Source organism: Ictidomys tridecemlineatus, chromosome 14 (genome assembly GCF_052094955.1).
Source record: "Ictidomys tridecemlineatus isolate mIctTri1 chromosome 14, mIctTri1.hap1, whole genome shotgun sequence".
NCBI lineage: Eukaryota > Metazoa > Chordata > Mammalia > Rodentia > Sciuridae > Ictidomys > Ictidomys tridecemlineatus.
The window spans coordinates 43,800,044-43,819,719 of NC_135490.1; the positions used below are offsets into that span (position 1 = coordinate 43,800,044).

Genomic DNA, 19,676 nt, shown 5'->3' on the forward strand with positions numbered 1-19,676 from the left:
TGTTTCTTTTTCCACAGATTAGCCTTTAATATTTAAATAAAATTTCCTATATTCTTTCAATTGCATCTACTGATTTAATCAGCTCCAAGTCTGTGTATAAATCCTCATGTAGAAAGACTTTCAGAATATCCACAATTTCAGCCAACCTTCTGTGTTGAAAGAAATTTTTAGCCCATATCTTCCATCCCCTAATTTAAACTCTAAATACACAGACATAGAATCAATGATGTTTCTGATGGGCTTTTTGTTGTTGTTGTTGTTGTTTGGTAAATATAATAAGAAACATAATAAAACTAAAAGTGCTGTTTATTGCAATCCAAGGTCAATTTTCATATGACCAGTGTATGTTCTTTACTTCAGAAAGTCCCTGGAGAGAGAACTCTGGGATTATTCTATATCCTGCAATTATTTTAGCTTATTAGAATGGATTAGAATGAGTGTCTCATGTTTATGAACTGGATGTTCAGAAATGATAATGATCCTGTACATTTGAGGTATCTTGAGAATAACATGGCCATGGCTACTATGTTTCCAATATTAGATATAGAAACTATCAAGACAGAAGTGACAGAAATTGAGAAAAGAGGGAGTCTAAGAAGGTCATAGGGTACAAATTAGGGCTTACAAGGACAGGATCTTGTATGTATGATATTCACAATGGTGTCCTAACGCCAGATGGTTGTTCATGGGCTCTAATCTATGCTCACTTTACATCTGGTCTAACAATTATTTATGGCATAGATATTCTTTTGTCAGAGAATATTTAATTGCTGATAGATTCATAACTAACAGGGGCCAGACTAGGAGTCAAAGCAGCTCTATCTAACCCTAAAACATTACTCTTTCTCCAAGAACATAAGAGTGTCCAGGTACAGCCTCTACCTATATGTGTTAAGAGCATGAAACCATTCTAGGTGCTCTTCAACAGATGAAGGGATAAATAAAATGTGTTATATATACACAATGGAATATTACTTATCCTTAAAGAAGAATAAAATCACAGCATTTGCAGGTATGGATGGAGCTGGAGAATATCATGCTAAGCGAAATAAGCCAATCCCAAATAACCACAGGCCAAATGTTTTCTCTGGTATATGAATGCTAATTCACAATAAGGGGAGGTAGCTAGGGAAGAATAGAGTTACTTTAGATTAGGTAGAGGGGAGTGAAAGGAAAGAAGTGGGGACAGGGGTATCAAGGATAGTAGAATGAATCAGACATTATTAGTCTATGTACATATATGACTACATGATTTGTGTAATTCTACATCATATATAATCAGAAGAATGAGAAATTATACTCCATTTATGTGTAATGTATCAAAGTGCATTCTATGTCATTTAGAACTAATTAGAACAATAAGAATATAATACATTGATCCTGTATCTTTAGGACAATGGAGAGTTATGAATTACTCCCACCAGTGTGGGCTAGAGACACATTGAATCTAGGCATGAACCAGTTCTCCCACCACTTCTGTGGCATAAGACAACTATGGCTCTACCTAAAGCCATGGTGATTCCTTGAAGTTACTTTAAACTCACGTTTTGACTAGAAATGGAATGACTTAGTAATGGATCAATTTCATGCCCCTTCAATGAACTTTAAAAATAAACAAATCCCCAAGTCACATTAATAATTTAAGTTTATAATAGACATAGCACAGATAAACTCCTTATTTTTAGTTATGCAATGTTTGTTTGAAAAAAAATCAATGTATAATAGTGGGAATGGAAAAAAGAAAGAAAAGAAGAAGGAGAAAATAAAGGAGAGAGGAAGGGAGGGAAGCTAAAAGAAACTAGAGAAAAGACATTTCTGAGGGACCACACAGCAACCAGGACCTCAATATCATCCTCCTGTAAGTTCTGCACACCCATGGCCCATGGAAACACAGCCTTTCTATCCCTGAGTTTACAGAGATGTTATGGTGTGTGATAATTGATATTTGTATAGTATTTTACGATTTTGATTTTTAAAGGCATTTTCATATTATATGCTCCTCATGGAAATCCTGTAATAGGCAGAGTAAAGATTTTGATCCCTGCTTAAAATGTGAATCAGAGTCTCAGAAAGACCTTCTGTCTCTTTATCCTTCTCCCTCCTTCCCTCCCTCTCCTCCCCCCCCACCACACACATGCACACACATACATTAAACTGGCATGTACAGAAGGACAAAGACTCAAATCATTAGACTCTGACTCTGACTCTAGATTGACTCCCCTTACTATTCTATCCAGACAAGTTTTTTTTTGTTTGTTTTGAAGCATTATTTTTCTATCAGTCATTTATTCATACTTGGACAAATATGTATAAGGAGGTACAAGGTTCCAAGATTACTGTAGTGAAATGGATAAAGTCATTGCTCCATATGCAATAAGTCAGAAGTTAATAAATGTTCTGATGAAGGGGGGAAAAGCCAGATAAGGGGGACAACGAGAGCAGAGGTCTATAGGAAGATATCATTTTATATATCTAGAAGTAGAATCTAGTTTACACGTGGGTAGAATACAATCCCTTTAGTTGGGGAGAGGGTAGAGAAATTTCATTTTCAAGAACAACTTGTGTAATGAAAGAAACTCACATAGGCAGGGTGGGGTATGGTCCTACCATCCCTGCAAAAGGGGTGTGTATTCAGAATGGACCATAGAATTCCAAAGAGATCCTAATTCGGAAAGACCTGTTGCCTCTCTTTGCCTCATTTCTCAAACTTGAAAGAGTACATCAAAGATAAGGAATATCCCTGGAAACTAAGGTTATGTCTAGACAGAGCTTTACAGAGAGAAATAAATTGTACATAGAAGAAGTGCTTGTCATAAGAACAGCAGGCATGGGATTCTAGAACACACCCAGGTTGACATTACTACCATGGCTCCATGTATCATCTGTCACTTTGCAGAGGAAGACAGGCATCAGGGGGTGACAGATTATGGGCCTGGTGAAAGCCCTCCAGCTGACCAACATCATCACCCTCAGCCAGCTCTCAGCCATCCCTCAGTGTTCAGAAGCAGGCACCTTGGAGCCTGTGTGGCAGCTTGTTCAGAATGCCTCCCCGGCTTCATCCTGAGCAAGGCATGCTGAAGTCTTCATATGCCCAACAGAGAAGTAGAGAGGCTACTGACAACCATAGCCTATGAACACAGATGTAAGAGATTATATAATCTGGAAGTAAAAAAAGGAAAGGAGGGCTGGGATGTAGATCAGTGGCAAAGCGTTTGCCTTGCATTCGCAAAGCCCGGGTTCAACCCCCAGTTCCCCAAAAAAAAAAAAAATGAAAGAAAAAAGAACCCCACAAAAAAAGATTTTTAAAAAAGGAAAGGAAAAGCTATCTCTTTAAAAAGTACTCAACACATATTTATAAACAGTCCACTAAGCCCAAAAGCACCTACTATGCATTGCATCATCATCTAGATATTTATCACAGGCCTTCTCTACCTTATGACCCTTTAAGGTTGCATATGGCTTCTAAGTTTGTATTCACCAAAGAATTTTATCTTTTAAAACAGAAAAGGAAAATATGTTGTGTGCTCCTGTTGATAGTGATCGATCAATCATGCCTACCTGGAGTACCAGCTGGAAGAGCATCCAGGTGCATTGGGCTCTTTGGAAACTACCACCATGATTGATTAGCAATGTCTGCCATAGCCTCAGGAAAGAAAGGCTTCAGAACCAGCATTGTGATTTAGAAGCATGTTAGAGGAACAGCAACGAAACTGTGGATTCTCACATAGTTTCTAAAGGACTCAGAAACATAGTGGTAATCGTTCCATTTTGAATATGAAATCTAGTTTAGGATTCACAAATAAAGTCAAGATAAAACATCATACATTTGAGACATGAAAATAGTAACTCATCGGGTCATTTTGGTCAAACAGTCTTGGGTTCACATTCTCTTCCTGTACCTTCCTCTGGGTAACTTATTTACTGTCCACACTATTCAATTTACTCTTGTGCTGATAATAATGAAAATACGTACCCGTACTGTTGTGAAGATGAAACGAGGCCATGACTACAACTGAAATGTACAGACAGCACCTGGCAGAAGGTAGGAGGCCTAATAAATGGTAGCTATTACTACACTTAATCATAATTTAAGGCAAAACAAATCATTTTCTTTCTGGTGCTTTTAAAACACTGTTGAAAACTCTGCTGTGGAATTATTGCACTACATCGCGGTTGGGGTTTTTTTGTTTTGTTTTTTTGCTACTTGTCTTTCTTTTACTGTGAGCTTTATGGGATCAGGAATCATGGCTTGTTCATCATCGATCCTTGGGATATAATTCAGTGTCCAGCAGAGAGTAAGCAGCAAAAAGTGTTGGCCTATGAAAGGAAACAGCAACTGAAATGGGTAAACTATTATTTGCAAATGCATGTTCCTCATTTGCTAGAAAGTTTAACTGAAAAGTATAGCTCGGATACCGAAAGAATTCTTTATTAAGTTTCTTGTTTTTATTTGAAGCTATTCTAGCTGTGGCTGGGTAATGGAATAATCCTGCCACAGAGGAAAAAGTTAAAGCAAAGAGACAGATGTTTCAGGGATCCTGTTCCTATATTCCACTTATTGTCACACTGACCTACAAGTTATACTCTAGTTATGATGACCATATGCCCCTTACTTCCTTTGTCAAGCCTAACTTCCAATACTTTGTTGCAACATTGTATAAGTAAATATATACTTGTCGCATCCTAAGTTTCAGTCTTAAATTCTGAGTACCTGGTCATTGTAGCCATTTGCAAAGACCAGAGTCTAGGCCATTTGAATATTCTCTACCATCTGAAGCAGACCATATTCTGCCTGAAAGTGTTGAGTCATAGATCTTAGATATATGTATAATTTCTATATTTCATGCTGAGAAAGACATTTCTTTTTTCTTCTGTAAAATCCCTATTTGCTTCATTTGTTTTTAAATTTTCATTGTTTGTCTGAGTCATCTCCTGCATCTTCTTGTTATTATAATCTCTTTATTTTTTAGTTATCTTGGGTTATTTATTTATTTTTTTATAATTTCATTTTTTCAATGTTAGTGTGCAAAAATACAACGGATTTTTTTATTTAGATTTTTTTTCTTTTTTTATTGGTTGTTCAAAACATTACAAAGCTCATGACATATCATCTTTCATACATTTGATTCAAGTGAGTTATGAACTTCCATTTTTACCCCAAATACAAATTGCAGAATCACATCAGTTACACATTCACAAATTTTTACATAATGCTATATTAGTGACTGTTGGATTCTGCTACCTTTTCTATCCCCTACTATCCCCCCTCCCCTCCCCTCCCATCTTTCCTCTCTACCTCATCTGCTATTGTTCAATTCTCTCCCTTGTCCCCCACCCCTTTCCCCTCACAACCTCTTATATGTAATTTTGTGTTACATTGAGAATCTCCTACCATTTCCATATGCTTTCCCTTCTCTCTCCCTTTCTCTCCCCCACTGGTCTTCCCTGAGGATCTTAAAAGGGCGTACTATAGGGATACTGCCACATCAATGATCATAGCGGCACAATTCACAATAGCTAGACTGTGGAACCAACCTAGATGCCCTTCAATAGATGAATAGATAAAAAAATGTGGCATCTATACACAATGGAGTATTACACAGCACTAAAAAATGACAAAATCATAGAATTTGCAGGGAAATGGATGCCATTAGAACAGATTATGCTAAGCCAAGCTAGCCAATCCTTAAAAAACAAATGCCAAATGTCTTCTTTGATATAAAGAGAGCAACTAAGTACAGAACAGGGAGGAAGAGCATGAGGAAAAGATTAACATCTTGGGTTATTTAAATGGTCATTTAGTTGACTCTTCCAGTTCCCTGATGTCTCCATTCCTTATCTCCTTGTCTCCTGTGTCTCCCTTTCCTCTTCTCTGCTAGTCTTCAGTTCTCATGCATTATCTCTTAGACCTTGCTCATTCCCCTCCATTTCTTGATAATGAAATTCAGATAACCACATTTGTCCTATCTTCTTTCATTCAGATATAGTTTGGGTTGTATATGATTTGTCCCCTCCAAAAACTCAGGTGGAAGTTTAATTTTTATCATAAGGAATTAAGGGTATGGAAATTTAATTTAGCTCTAGTGCTTGGAGGTACAGTCTTTGGGAGATGATTAAACTAAAATGAAGTCTTTGGGATGGAACGGCCCAGATAGAATCCCAGTGGTCACATGAGAACAAGAGAGACCAGGGCTACACACACGGGTACACTCGGTATCTCTTGGCATGTGACACCCTATGCTACCTTGGAACTCTGCCAGCAAGAGGGCCATCACCTACTGCAAGCCCTCAACACTGGACCAGAACAGAGGGCCACAAAAAACCTTTGTTCTATTAGCAACAGGAAGCAAATGAAGACAAAATTCTTCCAATTATTCCCACAAGTAATTTTCTTTTTATCTCTCTCTCTTTTTTTTAAATTTATGAGAAAGTGCAGTTCTTTGACCTCTCCTCATTGTGCAAGTCTCTTTTCTTCCCTGTGCTTCCTATTTTGCTAAGAGTCCAAAGCACAGCAATTCCCATGCTTTTACCAATTTCCTAAGCTCCCTGTTCCCAGTGACTTTGGATCATGGAAGTCCGGCCATGGTTCTTCTGGATGCCATCAGCTGCCTTGAAGGTTCACCTCTGAACACAGGCAAATGCATGCTGCTGGAGAAAATTCCATGACTGAACACATAAGCATTTGTAGATGTATGGTCACCAATAACTGATGACACATGACGACCCGCTCTTCCCTTCCCACATAGCCTTATTTCTAAGCCTCCCACTCTCCCCAAGACAACCGTTTCCTCCTCCCTCTCATCCAGCAGACATCTTCAGCTGCTGTTGCACAGAGAAAAGACATAATTCCAGAAGAGACATTTAACTTCTCACCTCAACTCCTGTGCCAACACCTACTTTTCCTCCTTTATTCCTATGATAAAGGGAAGAGTTAGAGGCAATAAATTCAGCTGCATTTCTAGATCCTGTCAATTCTGATAACCCAGGGGATTTTACTCCTTTAGTTTTCCTTTCTCTTCTGTGATCCATGCCTCAAGCATTACTAGATCCTTCTCACAACCACAGAACCTGCACTAACTCACAACCACAGAACCTGCACTAATTCCTCCCACGCTCCTCTTAAGGTCCATCTACTGCTTCTTATGTTGCTAATTGGCTCTTCTCTTTTATGTAAATCTTACCATAAGGTAGGAAGTAGGAGGCTTAATAAATGGTAGCTATTACTACACTTAATCATAATTTAAAGCAAAATAAAAGGAATTGTCAGCAATTGTGGTTGTTTTGTTCCACCTCCCACTCACCTGTTGAGCAACTATATTTTACTGAGATCATCCACGACCAACGTGTGGGGGAAGCCTGATGCTCACAGTCCTATGCTGGTTGCTCCACAATGCCAGTGCTCTGTATTTCCATACAGAAATACTCCTTTCCCTTCTCTTCAGCGCTGCAAGATTTTGCTGGGTTTTCTTTCATGGTTCTGAGCATTCCTAAGGCTGTCTCTTTTGTGAGATCTTTTTCCCTAACCAGTATTCATATATCCTTGTTCTTTAATGTTTTAATCCTGGTCCTCCAAGAAGCAGATGGATGAGAATAAACATTTTAAAAATACATTTATTTTCAAAATTTTAAAAATAGGGTAGCAGGCTACAAAAAAAAATTAAGGAGGGAGCCAAGGGACAGAAATCCAAGTCTGACTTTGAGTGATCAGAAGAGGAAAGATAAAAAGAAAGGCAGTGGGGGAGGAAGAAAGACTGAGCAGAAGGGTTTAGGACTGTAGTATGCTTATAAGGAAGCTTGATAAAGGCATTGAAGGGTCTGCAGGTCAAAATCTTCTCTTAGAAGATTCCCACATCACCCAGAAATGGACATGCTTACGTGACCCTGCTGTCACTCATTGCCTGGATGCAGCCTAAGGGATCTGTGGCTTTGTACACCAAGCTATGGATTTCAGAGCACATCAGCAGAAGCCCTCAGCTTCCTGCAATCAGTGATCTGAGTGGTAGATTCACACGGTTTCCACACTCCAGAGTCGTACTAAGTCCTCGTTCATTTTTTATTTTAGAGCGATATGCAGAAAATTCAAGTAGTATGGCAACTTGTTGAATGTGACTAGGTGGGTAATAATTAAGTTATCATTTAAATTAAAATCTCAAGTCTTCACATAAGAGTTGAGGATAACAACAAGCTAAGAAACAAATATCAGGTACAAAACCTATATGATAAGAAGGAGTTTGATTGAACAAAATAATAATAATAATAATAATGCTAATTTTCTTAAATTATACTAAGCAAAAAAGTAAATGGTGTAGTCAGAGAAGAAAGCAGGTGCACAATACTAATGGCTTTAAATTCAGAATCAGAAGTTTGGACTGGATTTTACCAAAAATTTAACATATGAAAAGATGCTTAATACTTTTAGTGAGGATAATGGGATATTGGAGGCTCATATTTTTAAAATACCATTGAAAAATAGAAACAACATAAATATCCACAACTTTGTGACTTACAGATATATGCATTAGAATATTACACAACTGTTGAACAGATAAGGAGACTATTTACAATGATACAGACTTATCATCAAAATGATAATTTTGGTAGTAAGTAAAAAGTGTAAGATGCAAAATAGTTTGAATAAAGTCATATCACTTTTAAAAACATGAAACATGTATATGCTAACCTCAGAAAGTGGTAGAGGCAGGTAACATATTCTTATATTGGTAATATTCAGTATCTGGCCTGAAAGTGTTGAAAAGTGACTCGATTTTTGTGTACACTTTGTACTATTTGGATTTTGAAACCTTCATTTGTTAGTAGATCAATTAAAATTAAATACAATAGAGGAATACACTACTATTCAAGCAAAACACTGAGTCAATATCTCCAACTCAGAGTGATCTCCTAAGCTCAGGCATGTGGATCTGGCTGACTATGGAATATCTCCACTTGGATAATTTCATCAAGTCAATGTGACCGAAGCTGAACTCAGCCTCTCCTTTCCAGCCACCAGGCTTTGGCTTACACATTATCTATCCAAAGGCTTTCTCCCTGGCCTGATGTGTGCTCCTATCTCCTGGGAGGGCATGGCTCCAGTCTTCTGCCACGGGCCCACACATCCAACATGGTATCAAGCACAGCCCACCTGTTAACCACTGTATCCTCACTGGATAATGGAATCCATCTCCAGGATTATGCGTGATTTAATAAAGACGGTTCTTCACAACAATTACCTCCTAAGATGCCAAACACATCATTAACTGAACTAAAATACCACTTAGAGAAGCACATTTGTAGGTTTGCTACCTGTTGTGGAAAGTAATATAATATTTCCTTTCATTCATTCTTAAATGGCTTCTTTTGATTTTACGATCTGCTTCCTAATTCTGCTCTTCTGAGATCTTATGAACAAGCCATAATTACTGTTTCCATAATGCCAATTATTTTATGGATTTCAAAGTGAAAGATTAATATGGAGAAGTGATATGATTTAAGACACAAGGGATAGATATATATTTAATGTGGCTAAGAAGGAATTCCCCTTACTAGTTTAAATCATAAAACAATCAGCTAACTAAATTTTTGGATGAATAAATAGATACATGCATCTAAGCTATATATTTATGTATAGAAATAATCAAGCAATAAACAGACAGCTGAACCAACACTAAGAAAGGAAAATTCTCATGTTCCTAGTAAAAAGATCTAGTGAAAATCGAGTTGGGACACTGAGCAACTGCTGAATCTGGTGGTCACCTAACATCAGTGAATTTCCTTCTAATCTTGGGGATAGAACTATAGACTCTTGCGTACATGGAGCTGGAACTACTGAGGTACAAGAAACTGGCATTTACAATGTGTCAATGTCACACCTGAAACATGGCTAAGAAAATACACATGCACACACACTGATTTACATGACTTAGATAGGAGGTAGGGATATTTAAAATCTTATAGGAATTGTGCTTAAAAATAATTATCTGTAAAAAAAATGGAGTTAAAGATTACATATGTAACTTTGAGATTCAAATTTATGTTTTCCCCATGAGACGTAAACCTGAAGCAGATAAAGTAACTTAAAAAAATAGCTTAGGACTTAGAAATTCATAATCTCCTTTCAGTCTTCCACAGTTCACTACCCAAGACATGTAAGACTGACACAGAAAATAACTAAGGCCAGAACTGAGTGTACATTTACAAGCTTTGGTCGTCCATAATTAAAATAAAATAGAATTTTGCCCAAGTAGAATTTTTAGATAAGAAAAATATAATTGCATAATAAAATGAAACAAGGTTTCTGTGATCAATCTGAACAACAGACTAGAGGTAGTTGATGAAAGAAAAAGTGAAAAAACATCAAATTGCTAGACTAATCTGAGAAAATTACCCCGAATGTAAAACATTATCTTCATAAAATTTAAAAAAAGTCAAATATATTTTCAATTCTAATTCTCAAACTTAATAGATTTGTGATTCTAAAGATATGATCTCTTGTGTCTCTACTTCTCTCATCTCTAAAATTAGAATTCACAATACATGACTTCAAACTCACTGAGTCAAATTAAATGAGATTATGGTTGTGAATGTCATACTAAAGTGCACATAGAAAGCATTCCATTACTATTATCATAATCAATATGTGTATTAACACATACTTTTATGATACCCTTAATTCAGTTCCTTACTCTACTATAGACCGCCACTAAAAGTAAGATTTTTTAGTTCTTTATTTTTGTAGTTAATGTCTAGAACTTCTGGTTTTAGATTTTAAGGAATACACTAGACTTAGTTTTTAGAAAGATTATTTGTCTAATTTTAATACATGTTTTTGACCCCTTTTGTGCATACTTAGAAAACATTCTAAAATGACCTTCAGGATTTACATTCCCAAAATAGCTCATTTTTTTTTAATGTTTGAATAGTGCATTATAGTTATACCTAATCGTGGAGCTCATTTTGATATAATTCTAAGGTCCAGAATATAATTTGCTCGATTTCAGTCCCCAGTACTTCCCTTTTCTTTTCACCCCTTGTTTCTCTTCCTCTACCCTACTGGTCTTCCTATATTTATTTTTTTTTTAAATTGGTGATTTGTAGATATCCATAAAGGTGGAATTCACTGTGGCACATTTACAGATGTACACAGTGCAATTTTGTCAACTGATTTTGAATGACACAAATTTATGAGGAGGAGGATAGGGTGCAATATCATGTTGACTTTGTAGAGACATAGGAACATGTTTAGAAGGAGGCAGAAATAACAGAAGGAGTTCTCATTTTTTAAAAAATGGAAAAAATTTAAAATTTTTTTTTAAAAAATTAGTGCATTAGTGCACAAAATGTTTAATCAAGAAGTTTTCTAAATTCAATCTTCTGTGTACATTAGCATATTAAATTATCTGAAAATCTTTGCAGTAAAGACATTTTTTAAAGAAATTTTACCTCACTATTGTGCAAACTCATTGACCATTGGCCATTCTATAAAATGCTCACTTAACCTCTTTACAGGTTATCTTAGAAATCCCTAACTTGCAGTTTCTCTGTGCACATCGACCCCTCTCCATGGCTTGCTCTGTCTCAGTTCCACTTTTTTGTGTCCACCCTTTGACTTTGAGTGCAGTTAGTTATTCATCATTGTGGCTTGAAGTACAAAGTCCTGGGAAACGTGCCACTCCCTGAGCTGTCCTATTGGTTTTGGACATTGTTCTGAGGAGACCTAAGCCAAAAGGCTGCCCAGGGGTTGACTGAAAGCCACCTGTCATGTACAGCAAACGTCTTTCTTTGGTCATTAAATGCTAAAAAGCTTAAAAGTTTGTAGCAGTGTGTCAGTGGGCCAAGGGCAATCCACTCTTTTGTTTTATGTTTGGATTGTTAAGTGGGCGGATGGAAACTACCTTCATGCATGCACAAAGCGAAGGAACTTTTGTGTTAGACATCTAACGTTCAAACCTCCACTCTGGCCAAACACCAGTTTCCTGACACCTAGAAAGATAACTTCTAAGTGTCAGGTTCCTTTCCTGCAACACGAGAATGATACGTATTTCTTACACATTTCTGTGAAGCTTCAAGATAATGTAGAGTGGATTTTTTTTTTGGAAAATTTTTTTATTTAAAATAAATAGAAAGATATTAAGACATGTATTTGTATATCTTAGTTTCTGTGGGTCAGGAGTTCAGGCACTAGCATGCTATATAAGTCCCCTACAAGTCTGCAGTCAAGGTACTGGGAAGACTGTGGTCTCATTTGAAGGCTCGACTGAGAAAAGCTTCACTTCCGAGCTGCTGTGGTTGCTGGTTTACTTCCTGGCTATCACTTAATGGCTGCCCTCAGTTCCTTGCCATATAGACCATTTCATGTGGTAGCTTATCTCATTAAAGCCAGCAAGGGCAAGTCAACAGACAGAAGTCATAAATCATAAATGACATAATCATGGAAGTGAAATCTCATTACCTTTGTGATGTCTAATTGAAAGAAACAAGTCACAGTTCCACTTCTCAGGATAGAAGATTATACAAGATCAGAATCCCTTCAAAAAAGACCATAACTTGAGGGCCATAATAGAGTCAAATGAAATCAAATCACAAATATTGGGTTTTATTTGTATTTTTGCTTTTTATGCTGTGCTCCCTCCTCTTCCCACATTCCTCTAATTCCATCATCTCCCATTTCTACTCTCAGGTGATCAATTTAAACAAGCTGGTTCATATAATCTGATATTTTTTCTTCAATCAAATACAGAAAGGTAGAATAATTCACAGATGTATATATGAACATATATATGTGTGCATGTACATATTTGTGCATGTTATATATTTAGGGAAATATATAATTTTTCATTTAACAATGAGATTATATTATACCTACCTTTTTGCATCCTGCTTTTTTCACATCATGGGAATTGTTTCATGTCAAGTAATGTAGTACTAAGTTGCATAATGTTCTGTAATATTCTCTGTAGTCAACCATTCCTCTTCTAATCAAAATTCACTTAGCTTCCAGGTTTTCAAAACAAACAGTGATGCAATAAATATCCTTGAACATGCATCCTTATCTGCCAATACCTTTGTTTCTCTAGGACAGTTTCCCACAATGAAATGTGTGGGTCAATGGATAGTTTTAACTTAATAGATATTGCCAGATTTCTTTCCAAAAAAAAAGCTATAATAATGCACATTTTCACCAGCAATATATTAAAATAGCTCTTTCCTCTGTATCACCGCCAGCAGTAGGTGTTATTGCTCTGCTCAGTGCTTGCCAGTCTGATGTGCATAAAGGGATATCTCATTACTTTAATTTGCATTCACTGATGATTGGTAAGGTTGAGTATTTTAATGTTTGTTGGCCATTTGGAATTGCCTTTTTGTACACTGCTTCTATACAGTCTTTGCTAATTTTTCTATTGGGATGCTTGAAAGAGCTCTTTATATAAAATGGATGTTAATCCGTATCAGTTATATTAATATTTTCCTTCAGATTCATCATTGTTCTCTATTCACATATCTGTAGAATATTTTCACATGCAGAGTTTTTAAAAGTTTGTATGGTCCATAAACACATTTTTTTTTACACAAATGTTAAATAATACATGAGTGTCCTAAATATTCCTTTTCTAATGTACTATGGTTCTATTATTTTTTAAAATTAAATCAATACTCCTTTCAGTATTATTTTGGGTTTTAGGTAAGATAGAGATTAACTGTGTTTTCTTCTTCAGAGAGAGCTAATTATTTTACCACAATTTTTAAATAATTTATGCCTTTATACTGGTCCAAATATTACTTTTATCATGTATTAGAAACTTATTTCTCCTCAGTTCCAGTTCCAAGGTTTCCAGGATGTTTCACTAATGTGTCTAATTTTATGCCAATACTCTAATGAACTGATCTGGATGGATATGTCAGATGATCTTTTATGTGAGTCATTTTCCATTTCTGTTCTTTCTTTGCATGACTTTCTGGCATTATTTTTATCCATATAAATTCAGAATAATTTTATTCAATTTCAAAAGGAAAGGTATAGTGGAACTATAATTGGCATTATGTTAAGTAATATGCTGGTTTTAGAAGAATCAAAACTTTTAGAAAATTTATCGACCATTTAATGCCTTTCTCTTTGTTCAGAATTTGATTTATATCTTTTAATTTTGTAGAAATTTTACTTATAAAGCTTTTTATTACGTTATTATGTTTATTCCTAAGATTTTATTGTTCTCTTTTCTGTCATTATGAATATAATTTCGGTTCTATTTTAATTTCTAGGCCCTTGTTGTCATATCAGCCATTTTTTTCAAAATGTTATCATGTACAATTGTCTTTATCAATCAAAAGAGAACTTTGCTTTTATTTTAATTACAGGCTCATGGGTTTTCTAGGTATAAATAATTTTATCTAACAGATAAACATTTACCATTATTTTGATCATGCTTATATTATTCTAATTTCCTTATGCAAGAATTTTAAGAAAATATTGACTGACAATTGTGTTCTTACTCTTGGTTGAAATTGAAATGGTTTTAGTAATTTGTGATTGAAAATATTGGTAAAATTAGCAAATATTTTTATCCCTATTTTGCTTTCTAAGGAATAGCTAATGACTTTTATAATTTTATTTCCTAGAAGAAATGCTACTTCATGGAATATGTTGATACCTTCATGAAATCTATCAGTCTACTTTATTTAAGCCTTTTGCATGTACATTTATAAGAAATGGCATTGATTTTTCTTTTCTGATATCCATTTACTTTAATCAAAAGCACTTCAATGAGATACAATTTATATACTATAAAATTCACCTATTTGCAGCATACAATTCAATGATTTTTAGTAAATTTGCAGTCATACAACTGTGACCACAAAATATCCCTTGTTGGGTGAGATGTGGCTCTTGTGATGGAGTACTGGACTGTGACATGTGAGGCCCTGGGTTCCATCCCCAGCACAGTAGTGGTGGTAACAACAACAATATCCATTGTACCCACAAGTGGCAAATTCCTGCTTTCACCCAAACCTTAGGTTACCACTAATCTGTTTTCTCTGTTTATAGATTTGCTTTCTAGGAACATTTTATATAAATGAATCATATAATATGTGGTTTTTATGTCCTGATTCTTTCATTTGAGATACTATTTTGGGTATGTCATACATTTTGAGGTCATGCATTTTGTAACATATATCATTATTTCACTTTTTTTTTGTACCAGGGATTGAATCCAGGGGTGCCACACTCCAAGCCCTTTTTATTTTGAGGCAGGGCACAGATAAGCTGCTGAGGCTGTCTTTGAACCTGCGATCCTCATGCCCCAGCCTCCTGAGCCACTGGGATTACACCATGTCCAGCTATTTCACTCCTTCCTTCTAAAAGACATATATTTTAATTTAGAAATTAAAGTTAAAAAGACTTCTTAAAATGACTTGGAATTTTTTTTAATCTTTTTGATGCTCTATAAGTAATTTTATAATATTAAAATTAACTTTTCCTTAAAGAAAAGCTAGGATTTAACTGTGAACCCTTTGGTGAATTCCCCTATCAGATGTGTAATTGTTTTTCTATTTCATCAATCAATTTAGGTTTCTATTTCTTCCTGGATAAACTTTAATAAATTTATGGTTTGCTGGGAAATAATTTATTGTTTTCTAGGATTTCAAATGTTTGCTGTGTATTCTTTTATCTTTCTTACTTGTCCTTAACCAGTGTGTTTGTAACAATACTTCTTTTCTTGTCCTTAATCTTATATTTCATTTCTTCTTCTTCCTCTTTTTTTCCTCTCCCTCTTTCTCTGCTTTCCTTTCCATTTTCTCATAAGGCTCATAATGTAGTTTATGGTCTTTTCAAGTAATAGTTTATTTAATTTACGTAATCTTTTTACTAGTTTTAAATGAAGCTTAGCTTTTTTTTTTCTTTCTTCTAACACATTACAGTGTATATATTGATGGGATACCATGGGATGCCTTGACAAATGCATACATTGCATAATATTGAAATCAGGTACATATACACTCATCTCTTCTTGTGAACAGCTATCATTTCTTTGTGGTGCGAACACTCAATATCTTTTTCTCTAGGATGTGTGTGTGTGTGTGTGTGTGTGTGTGTGTGTGTGTGTGTGTGTGTGTGAGTATTTACAGCCTGGGGTGCTTAACCCCTAAGCCACTTCCCCAGTCCTTTTGTCAATTTTTATTTACTCTCAGTTACTTAAAGCCTTTCTAAGTTGCTGAATCTGGCTTTGAACTTGAAATCCTCTTGCCTCAGCCTCCTGAACTGCTGGGATTACATGCAAGTGCCACCATGCCTGGCTCTTCTAGCCTTTTTTGAAATATGCATTATTGTTATCAATAGTCACCCTCTCATGGAAAAACCCCCAGAAATTCTCTTATATAACTATGACTTAGTGCCTGTTGAAATACCTTTTCTGTTCCTCCCTCCCATCAGTTCTCCCCAGCTGCTGGTGACCACCCTGTTATTTTCAACTTCTCAGTGATCAACATTTGAGGTTCTTCATATGAATGGGATCAGGCAGTATTTGGCATTTCTTTTTTGTTTTTGATTTTTTCTGGCTAGTGTTTTTGTTTTTGTTGTTGTTGTTGTTTTGTTTGGGTAGTTGTTATTTTGCTGTTCTTTTGATATTCTAATATCATAATCTAAGTAATATCTACTACTTCCATTTTAATATCTTCATAAATCCACCCTAATGTAAATTGTGCATTATGCTAAGTTTTCTGGTTTTGGTAAATAGCCTTTTCATTTATTTCTGCATAGTTTTTATTATCAGGTTTGAATTACTCCACACCCTTAGCCCTACTAGCAATACTAGGAGTTGAATCCAAGGAGAATTTATTGCTGAGCTATAGCCTCAGTTCTTTTCATTTTTAATTCTTAATTAAATGCTTAATCACTAAACTTAAATGCTTAATCACTAAACTTCTGAGGCTAGCCTTGAAGGAGCAATCCTCCTGCCTCAGTCTCCAGAATCCCTGGGATTAAAGGCATGTGCTACTACACCTTCATTTTGATTTACTTTTTGATTCAAGGAATACCTATTATTTTTTTCACAATTCTAAGCAAAGAGATTATTGTATTAATTTTTTAAGGTTACATTTAATTTCATAGATTTTTAATCACAGAATGTGGTCCATCAAATCTTAAATTTGGCAAGGATTTACTTATTAAATATTATATGGATTCACAAAAATATATGTTATTTCTTTTAAAAATATTAAAGTCTGTTATTAAATAAAATAATTAATTGTATAACTAAATTCCTTCATGTCTTTAGTTATTCCTGCTTGCTGGATTAATTCAAAATAAATATAAGAAATCTTTTGCTATATTGGATACTTAATCAAATTCTCCTTGATTATCTAGTGGATTCATGTAAGATGTATATATTTATCTGTTGTGTTATTTAGTATGTATGGGTTTATGATAGTAGTAACTTCTACATTAGTTGAATCTATTATCATTATATTATGTACATTTCAATTTTTTTGTTTTTATTCTTAAACTGCACTTTGATTACATTAATGTTGTAGTTTCTTCTCTCATTTTTGCTCTTACTTGTTTAATATCTCTTTTTATCCTTTATTCCTTAAATTTTAAACACATTTTAAATGCACCTTAAAAAATAAATGGTGTGCATTAAACCAATATTTCATCCTTTCAGTCACTTCCAATGGAAAAATTTAATCCATTCCCAAATATGTATATTAATTTTATTTCTCCCATCTTTATATCTATTACTTAATGCTTCTGGTGACTTCCTAATATTTGGGGGGAGGAGGGTACTGGGGACTGAACTTAGGCCAACTTGACCACTGAGCCACATCCCCAGCCCTATTTTGTATTTTATTTAGAGACAGGGTCTCACTGTGTCTTAGCCTCTCACTTTTGCTGAGGCTGGTTTTGAAATCACAATCCCCCTGCTTCAGCCTCATGAGCTACTGGGATTACAGAAATGCTCCACATTGCCTGGCTTTTCCACCAGTTTGCTAAAGTTGGGATTGATTCCATTTCTCAACTTCTTAATTTGGATATTCCAGTACATTTTCCATATTCTGACTGAAAACCTTTCACTTCCAAAGACTCATAATCAGACTTCCCTAATTTACTAATAAGATTTCAAGTCTTTCCTAAGCCATATATCAATGAAGCTCCACCTCCTTGCCCTTTTTTGAGATGAGTCCTTAGAATACTTCCATCTTCCCTTTCTCCTTTTATTCTTTTCATTGTTCAACCCTCACTCAGATTGTGCCTTTCAAAAATTCCTTTTTCATTCCCTCTCCCACCTCTGATTTCACAGAGCTAATTAACTCAGTTCAGATGCAAGTTATTATAATTTTCATTGCAGATGCTCCTTCTGTTTTAATAAACCACATTAGTACTCTATTTCGTATTACCAGAGAATCTTTCATTGTTCATTTAGATATATGTGTGTACACCACGGTCCATTGCTCACCACATATTCCTCTCTTCTCCCATTTCTCCTACTTTGAGGTCTCTATTCTAATGGATCTGTTCATTGGAATTGGTCATTGAGTATTTTCTTCTGATGGAATAAGTGATCTACTCTGAATCTTAATGTCTTTGCAACTGTATTTCTTTTGTCCTGACAAACAAATAATAATTTGACTAAGCATTGAGTATTTCCATTCTAGCTCTTTTAAAAATTTTCAAATGTTTTCGTACCATCACCTAACCTCTGTTCTTACAGATAATAAGAGCGATGACAGTCTGATTATTTTTCATGATAGTAGAGTGCATTTTGGCATATTGTACATACAAGAAATATTATTTATTCTAATTGGGATTTGGTTCCTTTTCCATTTTAGGTAATGTTATGGACTACATTGTGCCCCACCCAAAATTTACATATTTAAGTCCTAATCCCAAAGTGATTGCACTTGAAGATAGTGTCATTAAAGGGGTACTTACTTGGAAGTGAGGTCATGAGGCTTAGCCATAATCCAAAAGGACTAGTGTTCCTATAAGAAAAGGAAGAGACACAAGAGATCTTCCTCTCAGCTCATCACCCAGAGGAAAAGAGAGGAGACAACTCAGCAGAGAAGTAGCTGTTACAAAACATGAGAGTCTCACCAGAAATTAACCCTGCTTGTACCTCGTCTGGACTTCAGTCACCAGAACTATGAAATAATAAATTTCCACCACTTCAGCCATCCAGTCTCAGGTATTCTGCTGTGATGGTCTCTTTTTCTTTTTATTTGAATGTTTATAAGATTGTCCCTTTAGCATTAGAGCTCTAGAATTTTGTCAGGATGAATCTAAGTGTGCATCTTTTTTCATCAACTCTGTCTGGAACTTGTATCATTTTAATTTCTGGATATATCCCTTACCTCCAACCCTCAGGGAATTTTTCTTTTTGATCACTTATTTCTGCTTTTCTTTCTTTTTTTCCCCTTTGTAAAATCCTATTATTTGCATGTTTGGTGAAGGAGATTTATTCTCCAACCCTTTTATCTTTCATCTCAAGGTGTTTGTTTGTTTTTAATCTATGATGATTTGAGATATTTCTTCTCACTAATATTCCAGTGAATGGATTTGGGTCTTAGTAATGGCTGACTATTCTCTCAATCATTTAATTTATTGCACTTTATTATTTCAAAAATTATGATTTAAGGTATCTAGACAAGTTTATGAGTATTGTGTTAGAATTTTTTTTTACCAT

The 19,676-nt window shown here is 35.2% G+C and overlaps 1 long non-coding RNA gene across 1 annotated transcript; it reads right to left on the reverse strand.

Moving 5' to 3' along the window:
• Positions 1 to 5,348: 5,348 nt before the first annotated feature.
• Positions 5,349 to 19,048, reverse strand: LOC144370600 (uncharacterized). The gene is made up of 3 exons (XR_013430512.1): positions 18,926 to 19,048; positions 6,874 to 6,913; positions 5,349 to 6,645 (listed from the first exon to the last, which is right to left on the reverse strand). It is a non-coding gene; the product is annotated as an uncharacterized LOC144370600 (long non-coding RNA).
• Between the last annotated feature and the right edge of the window lie 628 nt (positions 19,049 to 19,676).